The sequence below is a fragment of the Miniopterus schreibersii genome, assembly GCF_964146895.1.
Source record: "Miniopterus schreibersii genome assembly, chromosome: 11".
In the NCBI taxonomy this organism is placed as follows: domain Eukaryota; kingdom Metazoa; phylum Chordata; class Mammalia; order Chiroptera; family Miniopteridae; genus Miniopterus; species Miniopterus schreibersii.
In genome coordinates this window covers 52938281-52963919 of record NC_138111.1, presented here as the reverse complement: position 1 = coordinate 52963919, position 25639 = coordinate 52938281, and the positions used below count along the sequence as shown (strand labels likewise).

General features: G+C 38.8%; 1 protein-coding gene and 1 pseudogene across 20 annotated transcripts in view; one reads left to right on the top strand and one right to left on the bottom strand.

The window, feature by feature from the left end:
- Positions 1 to 25639, top strand: part of BNC2 (basonuclin zinc finger protein 2) — a 402482-nt gene that overhangs the window by 337595 nt on the left and 39248 nt on the right. The gene's annotated exons all lie outside the window — the stretch shown is intronic.
- The window catches only part of LOC308564016 (small ribosomal subunit protein eS25 pseudogene), a 37150-nt pseudogene continuing 15828 nt past the window's right edge, over positions 4318 to 25639 (bottom strand). Inside the window, exon 2 of the transcript in view lies at positions 4318 to 4672. The product of the transcript in view is annotated as a small ribosomal subunit protein eS25 pseudogene (transcript). The remainder of the gene's footprint in view (positions 4673 to 25639) is intronic.

Below are 25639 nucleotides of genomic sequence, written 5' to 3'. Positions count from 1 at the left end.
ATTGAGCTTTGAAGAGGTCTTCTTTTAACTTCAGGTGGTTGACCAGATCTAAATGTGGTCAGATAGGGCAGACAGAACCTTTTTCTGACTCTAAAAATCTATCAGGATACAGTGGTTGGGAAGTGGATATTTCAAGTACCTAAGTTTGTGTGTATTTTCTAAAAAACACACATCGGTAGCTTGCTTACTTGTGTCAGTGTTGTTGGTAATGAGTGCTTTCTCTGTGTGCACACTTTGTTTCTTCAGAACAGGACGTATATGAAAACAAAGTGGCTTAATCGCTCAATTTACAGTTTCATCTATGAAACTTTTCAATAAAAATGAAATAAAATAAGAGCTGGGGAGTTCTAAATCTGTTTAATACTCTGTAGTGTGGATGATCAACAGGAATTTTTTTTTTATAAAAGCATTAATGTTCTGAATGTTATTTATACTGATGATGATAAAGAATGTCATCTTAGTAATGCCTGTAAAAAATTTTAGCTTCTGGTTAAGTTGAAACACCATTTCAGATAGCCCATAAAGATTTTAGCAGCAGTGACTGATTTGTAATGATGCTTACTACCCATCATTAATTGAGTCGACTTTATGGATAGCTGTAGGAGAAAAAAACATTGGGTAGGACTTTGCTGTTCCCAAAGGGTGGAGATTTTGCTAGTTTTGGATGCATGACATATATTCCTAAAAGACCAGAAGTACGTCATGTGATTTCTCATTGGACCATAACATCTCAGCAGGAACACCTTTACAACCTGCCAGGTAAACACATATTAAATTATTTCTCAGTGTGTGCCTTTGTTACTTTGAGGAAACCATATGCAGTAGCAAATCCCTTTTACTTTTTGCAGCCAGAACCAATAGTTAGCTAGTCAATCAGTTGAAGTGGTAAAACTTCACTAAAAACAAACCACATGTTTTAGGCATTTTAAACTTAAAACATGTAAATGTGCATTCATTCTCCAAACTTTTGAGGTTTGGATGGTTGTGCTCACTAGAGTTTCAAATTGAATTGTTACGTAAATGATACTCACAACATATCAGTAAGATGTTCACCTTCGATTGCTTTAAAGTGAACCTAGAACTTAGACACAAATAGGTAGTCGTAAGTGCAGAACTCTTCAGTCTTTTGCAGTTGTCTGGCCCACACCATCAGGTTGTGTGTGTTGTTTAGTGACCTGTCCTTGTCAGGACTTAGTTCAGCTTAGTTCCTGTAGAATGAATCTTTTCTTTTACAATCATATTCCATTGATTTTTAAAAAATATTTCATTAAATTATGAAACTATATTTATAGATGAAACTGTTATAGTCAGTTCTGAGAACAAACAACTGACTCTTCATAAATCATCAGTAAAAACAGAAGTGCCTGGGCACACTAGAGTATGGTTTACTAGTTTAGTTCATTTAGCACACTGTGAACATCAATATGTATTAAAGAGGGAGTAATGATTTTGATAAAGCTGGTAGCATAAGCACACATGTAGTCATAACTTTTTATCTGTTTCCTGTTTCTGTATAACTTAAAAAGAGATAAGATTTCAACTGCAGTGAAAATAGTTCTAAGAGACCAACAGCATACCTTACACACTTGAGTGTGCACACATATGCACGCACACACGCAGGCATGCTGCAAATGAACAACTTAATAATATGTATCTTTAGCTGCTAATTTGATTACCATCTCTTTCACTTTAATACGGCCCAAGTGAAGTTCTTTATCTCCTTTCTTAAGCCGCCTCATTTCCCAGTCTTTTAGAATTACTATCACTTCTCCAACTTTCAAGGTATTCAGTATAGTTAGAAAAAAATATCTGATTTTTACCTTTGTTCCTCTTATGTCTGGTCAGTTAAAAGATCTTGTAGTCTGGTAAATGCATCTCCCTGTGTATTTAAATAGCCACCCCCCTTTGCCTCCAGCCGTGTGCATCCTTGAAGCTGTGGCCAGATCCTTCTTCCATAAATCCCACTTTCAATATTTCATTTGGTACTCAAAATTCTCAGTGGCTTTCCACTAACTGCAACATAAAATAAAAAATATTTGTTTTAGCTCTCCAATGCCATTCTTAACATGGTCCCATTCTCATTTCAAATGTCAGCTTCTGCTTTTTTAATGCCTCCGGGAACCTGCTGCAACCATGTGACTGCCCTCGTCTTCTCCTCCAAACTTGTACTCCATCTCCGTGCCTCTGCCTGTATTGAGCTATCTGGCCTTTAGGAGCTTAGGTTTTATATTCAGCTTGCTTAGTTCCTAAAAGATCCTGCTTGAATCTTTTTTTTTTTTTTTTAAATCCTCACTCGAGGATATGTTTTTATTGGGGGGAGAGAGAGACAGAAAGAGAGCGAGAGGAGCATTAATATGAGAGAGAAACATCGATATGAGAGAGAAACGTTGATCGGTTGCCTCCCGTATGCACCACAACCAGGACCAAACCCACAACCTGGGTATGTACAGCCCTGACTGGAAATCGAACCCATGACCCTTCGGTTCACAGGACGATGCTCCACCCAACTGAGCCATCCAGCCAGGGCTGCTTGAATCTTTCTTCCAAGGGGCCCTCACTAGACTGGGAGCCCCTGGATGTTAGGGATTGCTAATTCTGACACTAAACCAGGTGTATTGCATTTTATGTTAGTTAATATCAACTAAAAAGTAAAGCCCCTTCAGAGTAGGGATCCCCTCTTAAATTTTTCTCTCTGTATCTTCTTCAGAGTGTGCAGAGTACCTTCTATCTAGCACACCTGCATCGAGCACCTGGTGTGAGAAACAAGAATGACTAGGCCACGGTCCCTGCCCTCTAGGTGCTCAGAGTCTTAACAGAAAAGAGATGTTCTGAAACAATCTAATAGTAAGTAAATAGATGCTAATATTTGTTCCAGTAAGGATGTTTATTATATTTAGATGAGAACTTAGGTGAAGATGAAATTTCACTCTAATAATAGGGAGGAGATCCTCTGACTAGGAGGGGTTGATATTTTAATTAGATGTTAAACATTTGAATCTGGGTATCACTGGAAGAATAGATATTTATTTCCTTACAAAACATATTTTCAAGGGAGGGTTAAACGGTTTGTTAGTGAAGTAGGCGTTAGGAAACCTAACTTGATCCAGTTCACATAACTCATCAGTAGTAGACACTGAAGGGCCCTTATTCTACACCACAAGGGGTTTCGAGCAATAATTTCTGCTGCCTCCTCAAATTTTGTTAGCATTCTTTAGAGTCACCTGAACATATGGAGGGATCTGAGTTTTTAGAGGGTAAGAAACTTTTCAGCCCCCCTTATGTAACACTCAAATCAGTCAAGAATGTTTCCTTTTGAAAGCACTTCAAACCTGCCATGGAGTTAGCCTTTGGGGCGGAGAAAGGCGGGTAACATAAAATATCAGCCAAGACTTTGAAGATGGGTGATGTGTTTTTCTCCTTAGGATGCTAAATCACACATCACCACACATGTGCACGGAAAATGAAAAATGTCCCAAACACATTTATGTAAACCATGGATCATATTTGCATATACAACATTTCAACTCAGCCCTCCTACCCTCGGACCAGCAATGATTGATGCTTTGTACTTTGCCTTTTAAAAGATTTCTCTCTAGTCCTACGATTTTGCTGTTTGTTAAAACTATTATCTCAATGCAAGGTGAATTAGATTTATTAAACTATAGACCTACGTTGTCTAATACAGTAGCCACTAACCACATGTCTATTTAAACTTAAATAAAATTAAAAATTGATTTCCTTAGTTGCATAGCCACATTTCAAGTATTCCATGCTGAATTGAGATGTGCAGTAAATTGTAAAATACCAGATTTTGAAGATTTAATAAAAGTACCAATTGTAAGATATTAATAAATTTTACATTGATTATATGTTGAATTAACAATATTTTGGACATATTGGGTCACTTAAAATATAGTAAAGCTAATTTTGAAAAAAACTAATTTTACCTCTTTTTTCCTCTTATATTGTTACTTTTAAGTAACTTAAAATTACTGCTGTGGGTCACATATTTCTACTTGACAGTGCTGGCTTAGAAAACTTACATGTTAATTTTTAATCCCCTTGTTTTAGTATAAAGGTTTATACTGAATGGACTTGCTAAACATTTTGGAAGAGTGGGTAATCAGGAATGAATAAAACATGACATGGGTGATTTTGTGATTTCTGAAAATGTTTTGCTTGTAATTTTGACTAAATCTACCAGTCATCATTATTTTTTTCTCTCTCTCCTTTTTTTACTTTTTTGGGTAAAAATAAAGGCTTCTATCCCTGTTTAGGCCATTACCTTTTAAAAAATGTACAGCTGCTGAGACTTGTTCATGCATCTTCTCCAGCAGCTGGGCATCCCCACCTTTGGTGTTTCTGGTGTAAATTACTTGAGCTCTGTGCTTTGAAATTAGTTTAGTAAGTCCTTTACTAAGGAGCTCTTGAAGGGCTGCCCTGGCCAAGGAACCGGGAATCTTCAGTCAGAGACAGCAGCTGAGTTATAAGCTTATAGTGGGAAACTCCTTACACTTTGTCACATGTTGCTTTGTCAAACAAGACTAGGTTATTGAGCTTGTCCCAAACTTTGCCTCCAGACCACATCTTTTTGGCCTTGCCCCAGATTTGTTCCCTGGGTCTTTGCTTTCTTGGCTGACTTTTCGGTATCTTTCTTCTTGTCGTCCTTGGACTGCACAGTGAAACTCGAAGAGCAGCTGCTACCACTGCAGCCTCGATAAGATGTCCCAGGCCATTACCTTTTAAAATTGTTTTTACTTTTGAGCTAGTTTAGACTTTAATCTTTGTTCCTTGATTGGCTAGTGAGTAAAGCTAACTGAATGATAGGGATTAGGACTCAAATAAAATGCTTCTTTTTTTAAAAATGGGAACTTGCAGTCACACACTATCTAAAGCAGCACACTTAATCTGAAGTATTTTCAGGCTGAGCCCTGAATCAGATATTTCATTGCATGAAAAGATAGAACCATTTATTTGCCAATTAGAAAAATTTTGTTTCCCACTAAAACATCTGACACAGTAGCTTTCATGTAGAAACACTGCAAATGTTTCCACAAAGTTGTTTAATTTATTTATGTGAGTTCAAACTAGGTTCAGTGTAATTTTTCAGTTAGTTTAAGTGTAGGCGGGTTAGTGTTCTATAAACCCTATGTGCCTATTAGTACTGTTGTCATTTGTTTGATTATTTAAAAAGGCTTATCTCAAGCAGAGAACAGGCTTCCTAACTTATGAGTTGTTAATATTTTTTATATTTGGAACATCAAGATATAGTGCAGGTTAGGGAGAAAAAAACACCTTGTGAATATGATGGAAAATTAGAAACCTTTCAAAAATAAGGACATTGCTATGGTTTTGGGCTTACTGAAACTGTGTAATGACACACTGAAATATAAGGAAAGGGGAACAGTGCCTTTCTGTACCATGTGGGGTATGTAAATTGTTAGTACAAGGACAAAGAGCACCAAAAGATAAGTCCATGAGTAGTAGTATTAGGGCCTTTGCTGAATTGAATCACACTGATGTCTGAATATTTTCCAGTATTGAACTCTCTCTTCTAAACTTAAATCTGGCCTGTTTCTCCATCTGTGGTAAATATCCATGGAAGCACCCCAGCTGGCATGGCTGAGCAGTTGAGCATTGACCTGTGATCCTGGAGATCTAGGTTTGATTCCTGGTCAGGGCACATGCCCGGGTGGCGGGCTTGATCTCCAGTTAGGGGGGGCGGGGGGGGGAGTGTGTGCCAGAGGCAGCCGATGAATGACTCTGTCATCATTGATGTTTCTGTCTCTCTCCCACTCCCTTCCTCTCTCTGAAATCTACAAAGACATATTTTAAAAAAATAATCCATGGAAACAAAGTGGTCTTCTCATGTGTTCACATTGGTTCCTTACTGATCCTGCATTAGGAAAAACCAGACAGACATGTAAGTAGGAAAAAGAATATTTTATATTGCTCAGCCGGGTGTGGCTCAGTGGTTGAGCGTTGACCTAGGATCCAGGCAATTGGGGTTCGATTCCTGGTCAGGGCATATGCCCGGGTTGCGGGCTCGATCCCCAGTCGGGGGTGTGCAGGAGGCAGCCGATCAATGACTCTCTCATCATTGATGTTTCTACCTCTCTCTCTCCCTCTCCTCTCTCTCTGAAATCAATAAAGATATATTTAAAAATATATATATATTTCATACAGCCATCTTCCTTTCTAAGGAAGACCAGAGAAATGTTTAATTCTCAGTAGCCAATTTCAGTCCAGGAATTTGGCTTTGGGGCCATACAGTCAGTAGAAATGTTGCTACTGCTGTCTTCAGAGTGACAAGAAATTGTTTCTGAAGATGGCTTGTCACTCCTTTCTCACAGGACTCGGCTGGGGTTCAGTGCTCTCTTTGGTCTTATTTGAATGGTATTTTATCAGTCAGACAAAATAATATTCAACTATTAATATCGTTCTGCTGAAACAGTTTAGAATAGAGATTTAATGTTCTCTTTTCAGTGAAGGGCTTGTGCCCAGCGTGCAGGACTGTAATAAAAGAGAAACAAATGAGGCAGCTCAAAGTTATGGCTCTCCATGGCTTTTAGGCCTCTCATACGTTTTTATAAAACATGTATCAGAACTTCTGAACTGTTAAATTGGGTTATTTTTTTTTAATGCAGTTGTATTCAAATATGGACCTGAGAGTGACCTATTAGATTTCAGTGTTCAGAACAGGCTCCCTCCTAGCTGACAGACTCACTGCCATTATTATGTCCTCTGGTCTGTAACCAAGAAGAGGACTTTTGACCCCAAGACTGTGCTCCGAGTTGATCTTGAAGTAAATGGGTGCACCTCCAGCCCAGCTCCAGGCTCACCTTCCTGCCCTTAGGCAAATAGGTAACCCAGTCACCTACTTCTTTTCTCATCTGTGAAAGAAGACGATAGAAGGTGTCACTTGTAGATTCCCCAGTGGATTTAAAAGGCAAAGATGAGATTAAGGATGTCATGTGAATCCCTCACATTGCTACTATTTAATTACCTTCACACCCCCTAGAAACCCAGGAGAGCTTTAAAGAACAGAAACTAAATTTTACCTGGAATATTTGAGAGGCTGATATATCATTCAATGTTTGTGGGAATGTACGTTTTTTGAAAAGCTGCTAATTAGGGTTTGATTAAGTAGGTGTCACTCAAAACAACTTTGTGGAAAGACTCACGTGACGTGGCCCAGCCATAGTTAACTGGATGGGCGCTAAAAAGGGTATATATTGAAAAGGGGGTGGGGGTGGGGTGTTGAGTGCACAGTGAGCTTCCACAGTGCTTCTTACTACCCCAACCCGGACGTTTACCCCAGCCTCAAGTGAAGGAGGAACGAGTAAAGGAGTCCACAAAGCCGGGAATGGGATTGTTACCTCAAGAAGCGTGACTGCTCTCCCAACTCTTAGAAAAGACTGAAATTTAACGCGCTCTGCTTCCTTTGGCACTTGCCTCTTCCTCTCGGGCTGAATTAGGAGGAGGGGAAGAGGCCGGGATCGTTCATTCAAAGTAGATGGATCACCGTGGCAGGTTGTTTTGACTTAGTAAAGTTCTTAGCATTAAAACAAACATCCCGAAAACACATTAGCCTCCCACCCTAAGAGTGGAAACACACAAAGCAGGAAGCCTGCTGGGGTCTTTAGGGAAATCTTGAGTGCTTTGGGGTGATTTATCTTGAGGGTTTGAACTAGATCAGCTCAAGAGGAGATGGGAACATTCAGGGTGGTGGGAAAGCAAAGTAATTGAGTCCTTTCTCCTCTCAATAAATGGTCTCCCTGGAAAGCCATCACGAGTAAATGTTTTGTTCTACTGCTTCGTGGAAGTGCGTAGTGGAGTGAAGGTATGGATTGCATGGAACGTGCTGTGCTTTTTTTTTTTTTTTTTTAAAGTTCCAGCAACACAAGATGAGCACAGTGGGGTGTAGTACCAGCCCTGACAGACCCTGTATGATGCCACGACTGGGTTAATGCACAGTTGGTCTCTTCTCAAATTAAGCCAAAACTGTGGAAGGCTTGTGGCTGGGAAATGGATTTAGCCCCTGAGTTCAGAATGACCCACAAAACAGGATTCTGAGTAACAGGTGCTTGATGAACACTCCTGACCCAAGTTTACAAAAAACGCAAACTAGGCAAAAAAGATTTACCTGAGCAGAAGGAAAGCCAGAGTTAGAAGAGACTTAGAGGGCTCACTTACCCAACTATGAGTCAGCTTCTCGTTCGAGCTCAGAACACCTGTTTTAGATGTTATTAGGACAAAGCTGAACTCCCTGAAACTCTCTCAGTGAAAACTAGATTGTTGTACAGGTTCAGAGAAAAAGGAAGTCAGAAATTGTGTGTGAGTGTGTGCTTGAAGTATTTTTCAGGAAGCTCAGGAGCAATGAGTTCTTCTTTGTTACCGACATTCATTATGAAACCGCTGCAGCCCTCTTCTGTACAGTAGTTGTAATTATAACCACAGGGATACTGTGTTCTCAAACAAACAGTCAAGCTCCCTGATACTAGGTTGCCTGAGGCCAAGCCTCACATATGCATGCATGTAACAGTGCTTCTTCCCCAGCACTTGTCATTGGCTTTCCCCTCTCACGGTGGAAATGTCTTTATAGTCAGTGCTTGGCATATTGCTTTTGTTCATCTTAGGCTCACTGTGTCTGTTTCAAACAATGAAAACTTAGAGGTTCTTAGGAGACGTAGCGCCTGAAACCTAAGGATTTGATAGGGTGTGCACTTGGAGAAATTGGTGCTCTCTTTCAGAAATTCCTCACGATGCAGCCGTATGCCACTAGAACAGTCCAGAAGAGGAAAATTAGATCCACTTGCATGCCAGCCAGCTCTGTTTTTAACACATGATTATTTTATTGGGGTGTACGTTAATTAATCCTGAAATAAGATCCTGTGTGACATTCAGAGTTGTGTTGAGTAGCTCAGAGTTTAAATATTTTAGTTTTACAACTCTGTTATGCTGGCAGCCGACACTGGTGTCTCCGTGAAGTCAGCATATGAGCCCTGCTTGTGGTGACATCTGGAAAGCTTGTTTTATCTATAAGCACAGTTGTAGACAAATGAAAGCAGACAGATGTAAGGCTGGGGTGGCATCTTTGCCTCAAGCACTCTCTGGCTGTACATTTTCCAGTGTGTCAAAAACTGGGAGCTTTTTTTCAGGGTTGGAATAAAAACATTCTGTCACATCCATGCACCAGCTACTGTGCTGCCTTTTCTGAGCTCTGAGGTGTAAAATGGCATACACTGTTCAAAATTTAACAAGAGAGAGAGTGAGGGGGTATTGAGTGTAAAGGGTATTTGACACAAAGGCAAGAGAAGACTTGGTGTCATTCTAAGTTAGTCACAACCCCCTTCTCCTGGGAGAGCCAGGAAGAACAGAATTGTTGGAAGGGGCTTTGGAGCTCCAGGTATAGTTTTCTTTTGCTGCTTTTGTTATCAGTCACTTTGTACAGTATCCACTGTGTACTATGCACCCACTGCATACAGAGAACTCTACTCAGTAGTGTGTGTGGGTGGGCCAGAGAAGCTTTAGGGATAGTGCTATGCTGAAAGATGAGCACTTACAAGTGTGAAAGTCAGTGACATTGTTTCATGGTTGGCTTCCATGTCATTTTGCTCAGGGACCACTTTTAAAGTAATTTTTGTACAAAGGCACCTTGCCTTTTACACTACTTTTTTTGTTGTTGTACAAATAAGTATGTCTCAAAATATATGCACATATGTGCATATGTATTTGCTGGGATTTGGGATAAAGCAAACACTCTTCAAAGTTCTTGCCCTTACAACAGCACTAGAATTTGCTATACCCGTTATGGGTGTTCAGTTCCTATATTTTCGTCTTTGGGGATTTCTGGCTTCATATTTCATACCATGTAACCATTGCTAATTAATGTTAAATATGTTTTACTGAAATTTTAGTCTGTTTAAGGACTTCGTTGCTCACTTGCAGTGAGAAGCATGTAACTTTATAGTATTGGAGTCTTCTATTTGAGGAAACCACACAAGAAACCACACAGATACATGTAATTTGAGAGCAGTGAAATAATGGAAATGTAGGGAAAGCAGTGTGGCCTAAGGAAGTGAAATATGCTCAGTTGCTTTTCAAGCACAAAAGTCACTTTTGGCTTCAGCAGCAAGTGTCTTTTTCAGTGGCTCAAGGTGGTTGAGAACGTCTTTTTTTTTATATATATACTTTCTTTTTAGCAATAAAGTTGCATTATGCTATTAACAGGGGAAAACACAGATGTCCATTTCCTGTCCCATTCCCACCACACCATCATCAATCCTCTCAGAGTGCATGGTGTTGAGAGCCACTGAGCCCTGATAAGTGCCTTTGTGTGTACAAAATGGGACTTTTTTGTTTTACATGCTGTTAGGCACGGTGGAGAAAATGTACGTGTATTGAAAATGTACAGCAAATTGCCATTTGTACTAAATGGCCCAGTCAGATGGATTGTTGGGGTTTTAGGAACGCCTGAGTAAACTGATCAGCCGGCCAAGGGAAGCCCCTGGACCTTTGCTTGACTTTCCACTTACAGCTGTCTAAGAGGTCCAGTGACTCCATCAGTGTTCTCTGAGATGCAGTCTGGCCCCAAGTGTCCTGGAGTTTTTAATGCAGTAGTGGCTGACTCCTCTAAGTATATACCATTTAAATTGGGAACACAGAGGGGAGGAAATCTTGAGATCCTGGTTTTGCCTAATAATGTTAGGGTTCAAGAAGAGGTAACAGGTTGCCCCCTTCCTCAGTGCCAATTTATGATTTAAACTATTAAAACGGAGACCATAATTCCTTCTTGTGTCACTTAATGTAAAAGGAGATTTTTCCCCCCCTTCTTGGTTTGAGCTACTGTAGTGGAATATTTATAGAGAAATTTTGAAATGTTTGCTGACACTATTGGGTTGACACAGGATATAATAGCCAGCAGCGGCCTTGGGCCAATAACAATTGATTTATTTATAAATTAAAAGATTCTGGCCCAGCCAGTATGGCCAGTTGAGCATCAGCCTATGAACCAGGAGGTCATGTTCAATTCCTGGTCAGGGCACATGCCAGGGTTGCCAGCTTGATCCCCAGTAGGGGGCTTGCAAGAGGCAGCTGATCAATGACACTCTCATCATTGATGTTTCTCTCTCTCCCTCCCCTTTCCTCTCTCTAATATCAATAAAAACATATTTTAAAAATTTAAATGATTCTGCTAAATCTATAGTACTATTTAGTCATCTTGAAGTAATCAGAAAGATCCTGGAAGGCTGTGTTTGGCCAAGATTAAAATTATTCTTTTGGTAACATTAAAACAAAATTATGGATCCCTCAGGGTATTGGTAAATACTAATTTTTATTGACATGTTGATCTTACGTTATTATCATTATTATTATCGACATTACTTTTGGTGTCTACAATATACTATATACATTGCTAAATGTTTTACAAGTGTTTCTTGAGTATTTATTATTATAGTCAATGTGGAATTTAGATGATCATATATAATTTTCATAATAATTCCATGAAGTTGGTTCTGTTATATTATTACCCCCATTTGGTCAATGACCACAAATATTCAGAGACGTTAATTAACTTGCTCAAGATTGCACATCTTTGTCTATTGGGCTGTGTGTGTAGGCATTGATTTCATTTTCAGTGGACATATGTAATTACTATTCCAAATACATTTTAACCATAATGTACCTTGTACATGTGTTTTTTTAATTCAGAAACAAACAAATAATTGTTGATTTTTAAAAATGCATTGAAACTGAGCTTTGTTTCAATCTCCCAAATGAAAATAACCAATCGATTGGTGAGTTTTGCAGCAACATCAGTGATGGTAGTGACATCACATTAGATTTCCATCAAACATAGAGTTTTGGTTGCTAGAGAGGCAGTGCATTGTGGTGTTTGGTCCAGAAGTCTGTGGTGTAGGTTGTTGGAGTTTGAATTCCACCTCTGCCACATGGGAGTTCTGACCCTCTGTGTCTCATGTTTCATATCTTTAAAATAGTGGTGATAATATTTACTACTGTTTTATGAAGATACTATGTGTATTGAATGAGCTAAAATATGCAAAGCACTTAAACTGACACCTGCCATGTAGTAAATACTGTATGAGTATTAGCTGCTTATAATTGTTTGGTGGCTGTTACTATGATAATAACTTAGGCTGACACATGGGGACCACAAGCAGCTTCCAAGTTTTAGAAATATTTGGAGCCTGTCAAAAGTAAGTATGCTTCCAAAAGTTAAGCAATTACGGATAACATTTTACTGTCTTTGTGCTGAGCTGTTAAAATAAACAGATAAATAACCCAGCAGATATTCTGCCCTGAGTGCATAAAGAAGGAGTAGAACTCAAATGCAAGTAAGATTGTATTAGTGTAAATTAAGCATTTGAAATGTTTATATCTATACTTTAAAAATGAGTGCTGACCCAGTAATATCAGTAATGTCCCCCCTGAAATTGTAAATTATATGACTGTTGTCTCATGCTGATCAATGATACATAAAAAAGACTCTTACAAGCAAATATAATAAACTGGTAATTGTAGAATTTAGATGGCACATATATGGATGCGCACTGTACAGTTCTGTATATTTAAAAATTTTAACAATAAAATATTGGTAGCGGGAGACTCTTACAGCATTGCTTCTCAATCACTGGAAGTAAAATAAACCTCTCCAAAGCTCAAAAACCTTTCCTAGGCCCTGTGTTCCTTGGCATGATACATGGCGGTGGACTGGTATACAGTGTGCGGGAACACACCCTCTGAAATACTCTTTCAGTCTAACTTGGGGATATGTTTCCCAATCACCAATTTTTTCTTTCTTTTTTTTCTCTCTCTTTTTTTTTTTTTTGAGTCCTTTTGTTATTTTGTGAATTGAATTTCCACTTGCATTTCGTTCATCTGCTTAATATCAGTGTAGTGCTTCTTCTCTTTAGTCAGAGCTGGAAGATCTTTGAGAGAGAGGTGAGAATGCAGGGACCCACAGGGTAGTTGTTTCCATTTAATGACACTCTGACACAGTGACATTCCTGTGTGACCTGGAAGAGTTCGCTGGGAGCCTTATGGTTAATGTAGATTCACATTTTCTGAAGCTAATCGGCACCTGTATATTAGATGATCTATACTTATTCCTCCTACCAGCCCCTCCGTCTTGTAATTTGTTTTAAAAGATGTTTTAAAGATGAATATTCTGTTACATGAACACTGTTCATTGAAGGGTAAGATCAGAAAATAGGCTATAGATGCCACCTAAGGAAAAGGCAGCATTTTATAACCATACTATTATAAGGCTTCAGTTGAAGATGTTTATAGTCTGTCATTCATGTCATCTGCCTTTTTCAAAAAAGTGTACTTGCTCGTTAACTACAGATATGGTGATGTTATAAAATATCCCCTTCTCTGTGCTGCTCAGACCACATACAGAATCTTGCGTTTAGTTCTGGGTATCACGCTGTGTGAGGAGCACTGAGCAATTGAGGTGTGACCACCAGCAGTGACCAGGGTGGTTACAGGTCTGCAGACAAACCACTGGGGAACAGTTAAACACACTGACAGTGTTTGGGCTGGAGAAAAGCCTGCCAGAGAGGAATGTCCTCCCTGTCTGTAAGGACTTCCACGTGGACCAGGAAGCAGACTGATTCCGTTAATGCCTCAGAGGACCGAAATTTATAGGAAGGCAGATTTCAGCTCAATGAAAGGAAAGAAGCACAGCAGTTAGAGCCATGAAACAACGAAATGAACGGCCTTGTAATGTAATGAGCCAGATACAGCTGAGGTTTTTTCCCGCCTGACTTACTCCTGTCATCTGTTTGCAGGATATGGAAGGATGCAGGGGCCCACCCAAGCCTCTTTCTAAGGAGATTGATACTTCCTGAGCACCTACAGAAAGACATGCTGAGAAGTTCAAATAGGGAGGCCAAGTACCCTCCCCCCAAAAGCAGAGTGTCCCCTTTGTTCTGGGAGTCACTTCTAGAGAAGGAGCTGAAGGAAGTTTGGTCTAAAGTCTGTCCTGTGGATGCATGTCTTTTTGGGAGCACTCGAGGGGAAAGTACATATTAAGTCAGTATTCTGGTAACAAAAAAATAGATATATTAGTTTTTTTATTAAAAAGAGCAAATTAATTCTATAATGTCAAAGCTGAATTGAAAATATAATTATATCATATTTGTCTTTTCTCCATACATATTTTATAATCTTCATTTTTTTAGGGTTATAAGGAAATAGTCTAGAGATATAAAATGTCTTCCAATGAACACCTTAGTTTTTTAGCATGTCTGTAACTACAAGCAAATAATGCAGAATATTTGTTTCTTTGTGTTGGAGACAAACACAAACAACTAAAAATTCAAAGACACTTATGTAGTAAATCAAGAGCAATATAAGAATAGCCCTCTCTTTTTGGAAGTACGTTTGTTTGACATTTTTAAGTAACTGGCTATCAGTGATACGGCCTTGGCTGCTGCCTATAAGTTTTAAAGATTTGTTAAATTAAAGAGCTGTGTTTTTTTCTTATTTCCTTGTTACATTTTTATCAAGGAATGTTTGTTTTTACAAGCAAATACTGGAAACTAAAGGTAATCAAAGTGCACTCTGAAGCTGAATGATAATTTGACCCATTCTTTGGGGAGTGGTCTCTGTCTCGCTCCTGCCTCCTCCATTTCTGTCCCAGTGGAGCAACGTGGTGTCTTGGGTCCCTGTTGTATTTAAATTCCAGTTTCGTATTGGAGGCCCTCTTGAGGGCTCTGCTACTTTATCTCTCTTATAGATCCTACATCTCTTCCAACAGCCTTCACTTTGTAGTTGTTGAACTTCAGACACGTCTAAAACCCACAAATGAGCATTTCAAAATCTTTGCCTCATTATATTTATTTAAAATATAATTTTGAGCATTTCAAAATCTTTGCCTCATTATATTTATTTAAAATATAATTTTAGGAATAATCAACCTTGTAATATGAAAGAACTATTATAAAATAACAGGAACTTGGTATCTTTAGGGAAAATATCAGGTGACAGTGGTAGATTTAATTTATTATTTAGCTATTTAACAAACATTTATTGAGTTCCTACTTTGTGCCAGACAGAGCTGCTAGATTATAGAAATTAAAGTGGTGAGCAAGGCAGATGCGGTTCCTGCCCTCGTGGAGCTTATTGACTAGTGGGGGGAGATGGTGTCTCTATTCAGATAAGCAAAATGTATATAAATTGCCATAAGTTCTTTACACACACGCATGCACACGACTTTAAAAAGCAAGTAACCTAGGGGACTTCTGGAGTTGTTTTCTTGATAAGCTGAGCTTTGATCAGAGATCTGAAGGATGAGTTGCAGTTCTTGGAGGAAATGGGCAGCACAGAGGTTCATAGACAGGAGGAAGCATGGCCTACTGGAAGAGCTGACAGTACATACATAACTGGTGTACCCTGGTGTGCAGAAGAGAGGCTTGAGGGCAGTGTGGGGGCACCTTACAATAGACATTTGCCTTTTCTGCTCTGCTACTGTTATTTTGTGGTCCTTCCAGAATGATCCTACAGCTCAGGATATGGTGTTTTTGTTATGAATAATAATCTTCTATTATTTCATGTGGTGAGACTTCTAGAAGCAGTAGAACTAGCAAAGGTATCAGTGTCTCAGCTCTTGATGTCACATCTTTAGGGGGAAGCCCTCTCAGTACTTAACGGTGGATAAAGTAAAGCTATTGCTCATTGGCTTCCCCTCCAGGCTGCACTGGGTAGGGAGTTGATAGGAGATCTTTTGGACATGGGAATTGCTTCACTGTTGACAGAAAGACATGGTGAATTTGATTAAATTAAATTAGGAGCATGTGTATGCTTGACAAAGTGAGCTAATGAAGGAAAATGCATCAAAAGGATTTATGGTGAATTGATTAAAATTTTTCTTTGCGGAAAGCGCTTCTGGCTTAACACTTGGAGTTATAAGGCTCTATTGGTGCTTCTCGGCAGTTTGGGGACTTTTCTTTCCTTTGAGCAGCTGCTCCGTCTGCAGCATACTTTGTTGCAGGCAAAAGTATTCCCAACCTGCAATCTGAATTGCAAGGAGGAAACAGGATAAAAGACACTATTTGATTTATTAATTTCTAGTGGATTAGAACTACAAATGTTTGCTATGTTTTTAATTTGAGAAGTAGAGAGAATCACAGCAGCTTTTAATTATGCATTTTGTGTAATGCAGCTCTGAATAGAGCAGAACAAAATTAAAATTGTGGATCAAATACTAAATCTGAGTGGATGCTAAAGTGAGCTGTAGTATAATGCTAATGGTTTTGCGTCTTCCTGGCATTATGTCAATAATGGCTCTAATCACATTAAGTAGAGAGCCCATTAGCTTTTTCTTTGCAGCAGCACACACCATAACAACATACTATGAGTTCTGAAATAACTTTTGACATATTTTTAAAAGCATTGCCATGTTCAGGCAAAGAGACAAGTATGTAACGTGTGCATGTGTGAACACAGCTGTGTTCACAGTGCAGTGTGTGCAGCAATGTTCTTTCGTTAGTGTAGGCAGATTAACCGTACCTAACACTGTCTAAGAAATACAACCCAAAGCCCTTATCCTTATAAATTTTATAGATTCTATTCTCTTTTCATGGGACTGATGCTTTCCTGGATTTCAACATAGTGTAAAATCAGATCTATTTCTATAGCTTTACACCTTAGAGTTATGCCTTTTGATATTTCCTTTCTTTGCTCTGTTCTCAAATGGCATTGCATTTGCTAACTGTCCAGCTCAATAGAGTTCTGTTTCCATGTTGAAGCTGGAACAGAGAACTCTGGTTGAGATTCTTTTGCTTTAATGCCATTTCAGGTCCATTTTGGTGGAGTGCTTTGTGCTCCCAAGGTGAGCTTACCATGTGGTATTTAATGGGTACTCTTAGTGACTGGGAGACTAGAATTAGTATAGTGTGTGACTTTTCCTTCTTTTCGAGTAGAAACTTGGTGGGAATACAGAGTATTTTAAAACTTTCAACCAATTAAAATTTTTTCAGAGGAAGCTTCAAGTATAATTAAAACCCTTTCAGTTTTTCTGTTATCACATTATCTGAAGATAAACTAGGAAGCTGATGAGGGAATTTTCAAAACAGTAGTATCCAAAGGCACTTTATTTTTAATATTTATGTGATTTGATAATATCTTTCTCCCCAAACTTTTGTCCAGCCAATATGTAACTGGACAGACAGGCTTACTATATTGAGGGTTCATCTTTGTTGCTTTCATCTTTCTCACCTCCTCTATCCACTGCCACCCCCATCCCCAAAAGTTGTTGCTTTAGAAGTCTTCTAAGTAAACATTGCTGCTTCAGCCTTCTAAACAGACCTTGAACTCATCCCTCCTTATTACCCCTGTTCCTCAATTCAGACCCTCCTTGTCCCTGGCCTGTTTTCATGATAATGTTCTTAAGTATTTCTCTTTCTGCTACGTTATGAATGATTTTTTAAGAAAGCAACAACCTATAGTGATATGTATGTGGAGTTCATTTTTTTCCTAAGAAGTGTTCTTTTAATTTAGGATGCATAATCCTAACTCTTATTCAAGATGGTTAACCAATGACAAGCGACCTTAAACTGTACAGCTGATCACTGTGCATTCTGTTTATGCAGTCAGAGTCCAGTTCTCTTAGAACTTGGAAAACAAATGCTACTTCAGTCAAGAGTTGGGTATCTTGTCTGTTTATCTGCGGTATCAAAGACCCAGAGAATTTGGAGAAACATCAGACAGCTTTAAAATTATTCAGACAAGCTGTGATATCACATGACTGCTCCCCCAAATGGTAACACATTACTCACTGGATCTTAAGACATTTTAAGTACTTAATCATCATAATACCTTAATGAGATAGTCAGGAGTGAAATTTAAATCAGTTTAAATTGGGGCAAGGAGAGGTGAAGTGACTGCCCAAGTTTACTTTGTCAGTGGTTGAACTAGGATCAACTCTAGAAATAATTGCCTTTTTATTTTTATATGTTAAAGTAGACTTCCACTTAACCTCTTAATTCAGAAGAGTTAACATTAGTTCCTGAAAGGAATTCATGAGTGCTACCTTATATAAATGTGTAGCAGTCTTACCTTTTTAGAATACTGTCAGGTTTGTTTCTCATTAGGAGCCCAATAAGGGGGGAAAGTGAGGTCTCCTTCTGAAGGTGAGAAATATGAAATGTGGTCTGTTGTGATGGGATCTAAGTTTTTCCTACTCTCGGTCCATGGCTTTCTGTTATGTCGCGCTGCCATGATGGCTTCTCTCTTCTACAGAGATGTCATGTCTACTGTGACAAGTGCCATTCTGTCTGACTGCACATTGGGAGCATCTCATGGGGAAAGAGGTGGCAGCCACCTGACTTGGCCATCACCATCTTGCCCTGTCCGAGGTGGCCTCCTAGATGTCTGTCCTCTAACACTGTTGTCTCCCTTCTGTCTAGATCTGCCTTGAAAATTTGCCCTAGTTGCAGCTCCACCTTTGGGTAGAGAACCCGTGTCCGATTCCCATGCTTCCACCTCCCTCTGCACCATAGCTCCACATTTTCAAATGTCCACTGACTTTAGATGCCTGATGGCACTATCAGCAAATCTGTATTGACATAACTAAAAATGAATTTTTTATATTTTACACCCTTTCCTAAGAAATTATTTCTCATAACCTCCCACATGGATCTTTCACTTAATATTCAATAGTCTCTAAAGGGTAGGTTCCGTTTGATTTCCCCTAGCAGTTCTAAAGTTTGATAAACATAATTTTTTAAAATTTTCTTTTTTTACCTTTTGAGAGACTTAAAAAGAAGAAATACAGTGTGAATTATCCATGTATTTCAGAGGTTTCACTGTGTTTGGAGGCTGGGCACTGGTTCAGGACTGAGGGAATCAGAACTCAGTCTAAAAGGAGATGGAAGGGGCCTGAACAAATTACCTTGTCTGAATTTTTGTCCTCAAGGAGCACACAGTCAAGTGAAGGAGAGTAGACACACACAAGAATCTAGGTGAGGTTAAAGCAACCAGGACATGTTTAGAGAGCTTAGTTCTCAGTTTTTCTTAGTGTCCATCATTCTCACTTTGTCAGACAAATGCAGGGCAGCAAAGCATCTCTTGTGGGTTATTACCATCTTTTCTATCCACATACCCCCTCCCCTTTTCTCCCTCCACCCTTTCTTCCTCCCTCTAGCAAGTGGGAGGAGAAGAGCAGACAGATAGAAAAAGGGTTAGGTTATATATCTGTGTTGTCCTAGAGTTCTTTCCCCTTTTTTGTCAGTGCAGGGCAATATAGTGTTTATGGAGCATTTAAAATTCATACTGACAAACCCTGAGAGAATCAGCAAAACAATTTGAACATCCTGTCTTTTCAGAGCTTTTTGTTGCAGTATGGTAAATGCAAGATTTACTCCTGGTGAGCTAAAGTTTAGTTATGTACACTACCTAGTTTGTTAGCGATGCTTAAAATATAAAAGTCACACATAGATGTAAACTGTAATATTCCCTGGTATATAGGCTAAATAGCTCATAATTTACAAATGCAAGATTTTTAACTAGACATAAATTCACTCAGCAAGCATGTTTCATGAGCTTGCTAAGTGCTTTGAATATAAAAATAAAAAACTGCCAGTTGTTGACAAAGGCTTGTGTCATGCAGACCAACAGTTGCAGTAGTATGTAATGCTGTGTCATTGGAGGTGTGGACATACAGAAATATAAGAGTGTGCACTTCGGTCAGACCTGAGCTCAAACACCTTCCCTCCTTTTTATTAGCTGTGTCATTTGAATAAAGTTTTTAACTTTTCTTAGCCTTAGTTTGGAGATAGTTATAGTACCCACTGTATGATGGTTGTTGAGGAAATTATTCAAGATAGTGCATGCATAGTACATAACAGAACACTTGGTGGAAAGTGAATGCTCAGAAAATGTTAGCTATTGTTACTGTTAATACTAATAGGGAAAGGAGCCTCTCAGTGTATCTCGGGCCATCAAGGACAAATTCCCAGGAGGTAGGTAGCAGTTGAGGTGACACTAGAAATGGTGAGAGTAGGAGTTCCTTAGGAACAAAGTATTCCATCGATACTAATCAAGCATCATCCACTAAAGCATAGAATTGTGAGAAGCGATGGTCTGTGTTGGAATTTTGTGAATCTGTATTGCTGGAGCATAAAAAGATTCACAGGAGATAAACCTGGACAGGTAGCCAAGAACCAGGTCTTCAAGGGCCTTGTTGTCTAGAAAAGGGTGTTTTGAGTTTATATTCCACCAGGCCAGTCATCTTCTAAGTGGAGTGAGTTAGATAATGAAAAATGGAAGATAATGTTAAATTTCTGTTTCTATTTATTTTTCCTTATCTTGTTTTTTTTATAGTATTCGTATTCTGCATATAACATATTATAAAGTGATTATATATTAGTACAATAGATGGTTTGAACATGATATTCAGCCAGTACACAAGTGTGCCCATAGTAATTATTTTTATGGCTGGTGTTTTTCTCATTGGTTATGGCATCCATTCAGATTGATTGTTGCCTGGCCTTCCCAGTTATTAAAAAGTTTTAATATCACTTCTTTAATTAAGTTTCATCACTGATCGTGAGTCTGTTGACCACTGCTCTGGGAAATGGGAAGCCACTGGAGGATTTGGGGCAAGGGAGTGAAATGATTAGAATCACGTGTTAGCATCATCACTGGGGCTGCATCCTGAGGGCTAAGTTAGCATTGAGAAATGTTAGAGGAAGAGATATCACCTCCTGATTTAAGTCTAACCACAAATTTCATAGTTGAGGCACGCACACCACCATCTTGGTGGAAGACTTATAGAAGGAGAACATGATTGGTTTAACTTTTCAAGGATCAACAAAAAGAAAAAATACTGTTCACATTTTGGAAAAACAGCATTGCACCGTAGCATATAATTATACAGTTACCAAAAAACAAACCCAGAGACAAAAATTGAAGACTTCCTTCAAAATATTCAGAGAAGAAAGGAAAGGTAGATATGTTAAGAAGAATACAGGCATAATGTTTAATAATTTTAATAACCTGAATGGCAGAGGCACTGACAATGAAAACAGATACCCAGATATTGGCTCGTATTTCATACCAATCTAGTACACATCAGCTGAACATTAGTGGGGGGGAGGGGAGGATAAATAATAAATATGTGTGTATCTCCTTATGTGTGAGTGTGTGTGTGTGTGTGTGTGTGTGAGAGAGAGTTTTAAAGATTTCTTAGCTATAATTAGCCTCCACTAGATGCCCCCTCCCCATTTTTAAGCCATTTATCTTTGTCTTCCTGAGTTATGAATTCTGTACTCAGAGGAAAAATTAGGAAGTAACCTCCCACCAGTGTTGATATGTAACCCTCATATGCAACAAATGGGAATTTAGTTCTGAATTTGTCAGTGTAGTGAAATGGCACTGAGAACACTTTCTATTTAAGTAGGTCAGTCAAGGGATTTAGGAGATAAGTGTGTGTTCACAATGCCAAATTTACAATGTCATCATTTTTCTCTACTTTCCCAAATGATCTCAGAACATCTTCTCATTCACCCTCATTTAATCTTCCGAAAGTTAGCTCTATTTCATTGTCCATGAGATTCTTTCCTGTTATACACAGCTAACACACTTATTTTCTATGTATGTGACTGCACACCTTCCATAGCAACCTTCCTTCTCTAAACCAGAACAGAGTGAGTGATGAAGAAAAGGAAAGTTGAGTTCAGGAATGAAAATGGAAAGAGACAGGCCATTGGCGTAGTGTGCAGAAAGGAAGAAACCTGTGAGCTCTGACTTGGGGAGATGGTCAGGTCAAGATAAAAAGAAGAAGGATAGGAGTAGAAATTTGAGAGTAAAACCAGGAAATCACACTATGGAAGGGAAAAAACTTCATTTAGGGCATTTGGGATCTGAAACACAAGAGAAAGAGAACATTAAGTAACTCAGGAAAAACACAGATGGAAACAAAGAACAAAGAGAGGGAGGGGGCATTTCTTTTGGCAAAGGAGATGGAGTTGAAGACCAAGAACTAGCAGTAATGGAGCAAATGACCTTTTTGGATTGAGACTGAGTTCCTTCTCTTCCTCATTTCCATTGTGAAAGAGGGAGGGATGATGTTGCTGGAAGATAGACTGATTCTTAACTATCACATAACTAAAGCCCTTTGTGTGTGAGTTTGCCACTTTCTGTTTGGTGGGAACTTATCAGGTATTAGGTGGGGGGTTTTCTTCACTTTTCTCCCAGCTTAGTCTTTTGACTCTTTGTGTTAATCATTTTGCCAACAAGAAGCGTAAGATTTAGTCTCAACTCCCACTTTTACACCACTTTGCACTTAAAGGCAAGAATTTGATTCAAACTTTTGAGAAGGTAGAGAAGAGAGAGGGGTATCTGCCTTTATCTCAGTGTAAAGGTTGGGGACAGAAATTTCAGGAGGATACTCCTGAGATGTTTTAGGTGGATCACTTATTAATTCTTATAATAAAGCCAAATTTCACCTCCATTGGCATATCATGTTTCAACTGGCATGAATAACTCTTTTCCTTTGGCTAGTGAATGGAGGTGATTTTGAGGTATGAAAGCATAAAGAATGTTAGTGAAGAAATCCTGGCTTAGCTCAAAGACAGCAGGAGGATTTCTGAGAGAGTGGGAGTAGAAAAGCAATCCATAGACTTGCCGATGGACACTCATTAAATGTTAATAGGAACTGCTTGTGATGAAAGGCAGACGACTCTGAATTTATCTTGTAACTGTATGTTGACAACTAGAAGTATGCGAATGAAATCAAGGTAAGGCTTTAAAGAAAGTATTTGTTAGTAAGCAGATTCTGTTTACTTACAAACCTGAAGAGACCACGACCAGCCATTCTGAACTGGAAGCGCACGAGAAGCGAGTGGCATTCCAGCTCTGTGGCAGGTGGGAGAAGTTAGAAAAGAAATAAATCTCATATCTGAATAAGTTCCCAAGAAGGTTGAGAGCCCCTGACATAGTAGGTATGTAAACCTGTGTAGCTGACATTAATGCCTGTTGCACTTTTGTAACCTCCTTGAATCACTGGAGCAAGCAGTCCCTGGTGAGGGAGCAAGTAACTGGGTTCTGCGTCTTGACAGAGAGTTGCACCTGTGGTACCTGAAACCTTACACTCCCCTGTTTAGTCCTGGGTCATTGGAATGCAGGCGCTGGATTGAAGCATTTATTCATAGCAGATTAAGAATATAAGTATCTGTGAGGCCTCACTTAGAAAGCTCTTAGAGGATTAATAAAATATTTACAAAATAACCTATATGATTGCTTCATTTTTGAGATATTTGGCTCTAAGTGCATCATAAATCCTCATTCAAGTGGCTTCTCTGTTCTGTGAAGGAAGTTCCGTACTTCTGGAGAAGCAGAAACATTCCTGCCATACTTTTATTAAAAACCAAAATGATCCGGGGTTCTCCGCACATGCATGTTCTCTCTTAGACACACACAGAGCCAACACCCAAAAGGCCAGTAAACAAAAGGATAAAATGATTATTTTTAAAAGGACATAATTGATTCAGTGAATGGAGTTCACATGTAAAGCATTTGGAAATTCATCCTATTTTTAGAATCTTATTTCTGCATGTTTTAACCTGGCACCTGTAACCAAGAGAATCTTAAGCTGACAAAAGTATAGTTTCTCCAGTAATTTAAAAACTATCGATATAATTTTTAAAAATTGTAATCTTTGTCTTCAAGTCCATTGTCATTTATTATTTACTATTTTATAGGCAGTCTCAGTAGATCACATTGTACAGTCAGATTTCTAGATGCAAGGTCAAGTTTTCAGCTACTCCTTGGGTTTATGCTAAAGCTATAACTATTTATATGAGCAGTCATTTACCAAGGGCCTGCACTGTGCCTAGAATTAGCTGAGGCCTTTTGTGAGTACTTGTACTTCAGTTAAGCCAACCCTAATACTAATTAATAATATTTTTTAATAGATAAATTATTTTTTATTATTTTTAATCCTCACCTGAGGATATGTTTTTATTGATTTTAAAGAGAGGGGGAGGGAGGGAGAGGGGGAGAGAGAGTGAGAGCAAGACATCCATGTGAGAGAAACATTCATCAGTTGTCTCCTATATGTGCCCAACCAGGAATCGAACCTGCAACCTAGGTATGTGCCCTGACTAGGATTTGAACCCACAACCTTTCGGTATATGGGATGACACTCTAATCAAGTGAGCCACCCATCCAGGACCTAACTAATAATCTTAAAAATAACCCTTAAAGGTATTGGTATCAGGTATTGCTCTTCTCGTTCATATCTGGGAAACTAAGGCTCAGAGTGGTCACACAGCTAGTAAGTAAAAGACTTGCTGTTGGAGCACAGTTCCATGGATTCATACTCCATACTGTATTTTCTTTTCTTTAGCTTTAATTTTATTTTATTTTCTACTCCATTCTTTCTCCCTTTACTTCCACAAAGAGAGTTTTTAAGGATGGTTAGAACCAGAGCATATCCTTTTTCCCCCCATAGTCAATGAGCTTTAATGCCCTTTTACTGAATTTCCCTTCATTGTATGCCATTGCTCTTGTTTGTTGCTGCCTTTTTTCTATGATATAACTTGATTTGGCCTCTTGATGCATGCTATATAAACTTAAATAAAATATTTATTAGATGATTAAAAATTTTGCCAGAAACCCATATTAAAACATTCTTCATGGCTAAAAATTATTTATCTGGCAATATTCTGCTATATATAATGGAAATATTTTTATCCCATTTCCTTTTATTTTCTTTCTCAGCCCTTGCAGAAAGGGATAATGGAGCTGGCAGCTGTGGCCATAGGAAGTCTGTGCAATCTGTGGTTTATATATATGTGAAAAATATATGCCAAAATATATGCATTTGCCACAATTTTTTCTTTTTATTTGTTGATAGGTACAGAAGCTCCAACTTTCCACTTGTCTCACTTGTGATTAATTGGGATGTCTTTGTTCTCTCCGATGTAAGATCTAAAAACCAGCTCTGTCTTCGCTGAATGTCAGTGCAGCTGCTGTTTGCATGCTGTTTTCTTTGTTGCTATGTGTGTGGGTGCCTCAGGCCCAGGTCCTGAGTCCCCCTTCTCCTGCTGTGTATTGCCTGTGTTTCTGTGGAGAATGGTAATGTTCTTGGATCAGGGACTTTTACAAATAGGTGTGTTCTTCCTTGTTGGCTTGGAGTGATCAAAGACCACCATGCTTCATTTTGCCCAGAGCCTCAAATCCCACCCCTCATCTTCAGTCAAATCCATTGCGGAGAGCTTTACCCTAAAGCCACAGAAAACAAATCCAACACCTGTGGCCTGAGAGCATTACTTACAAAGGCCTGGAAACTCCCAGAATGTTGTTTATGAAGTATGCCCTCAGTTGGGACTCACAGGAGTTGCTGTGTCTCTGGTTTCTTTTCTAGGTGCATGTGCTCATCAGACCTTTTTGTAGAGAGAGAGAAGGTCATGTTATAGAGCAAGATCTCACATGTCAGGACAAATGCTAATTTATGACACTGAATTCTGACTAATATCCTGAGGGAAGAAGGAAATACATGCATATGGGTGTATTTTGGCTTCCATTGAACTCTCTAATTGTTTTTTTTGTGTGTGTGTGTGTATATTTTTACTTAAATAAGGATTTCTGTCTTGATCATTGCTGT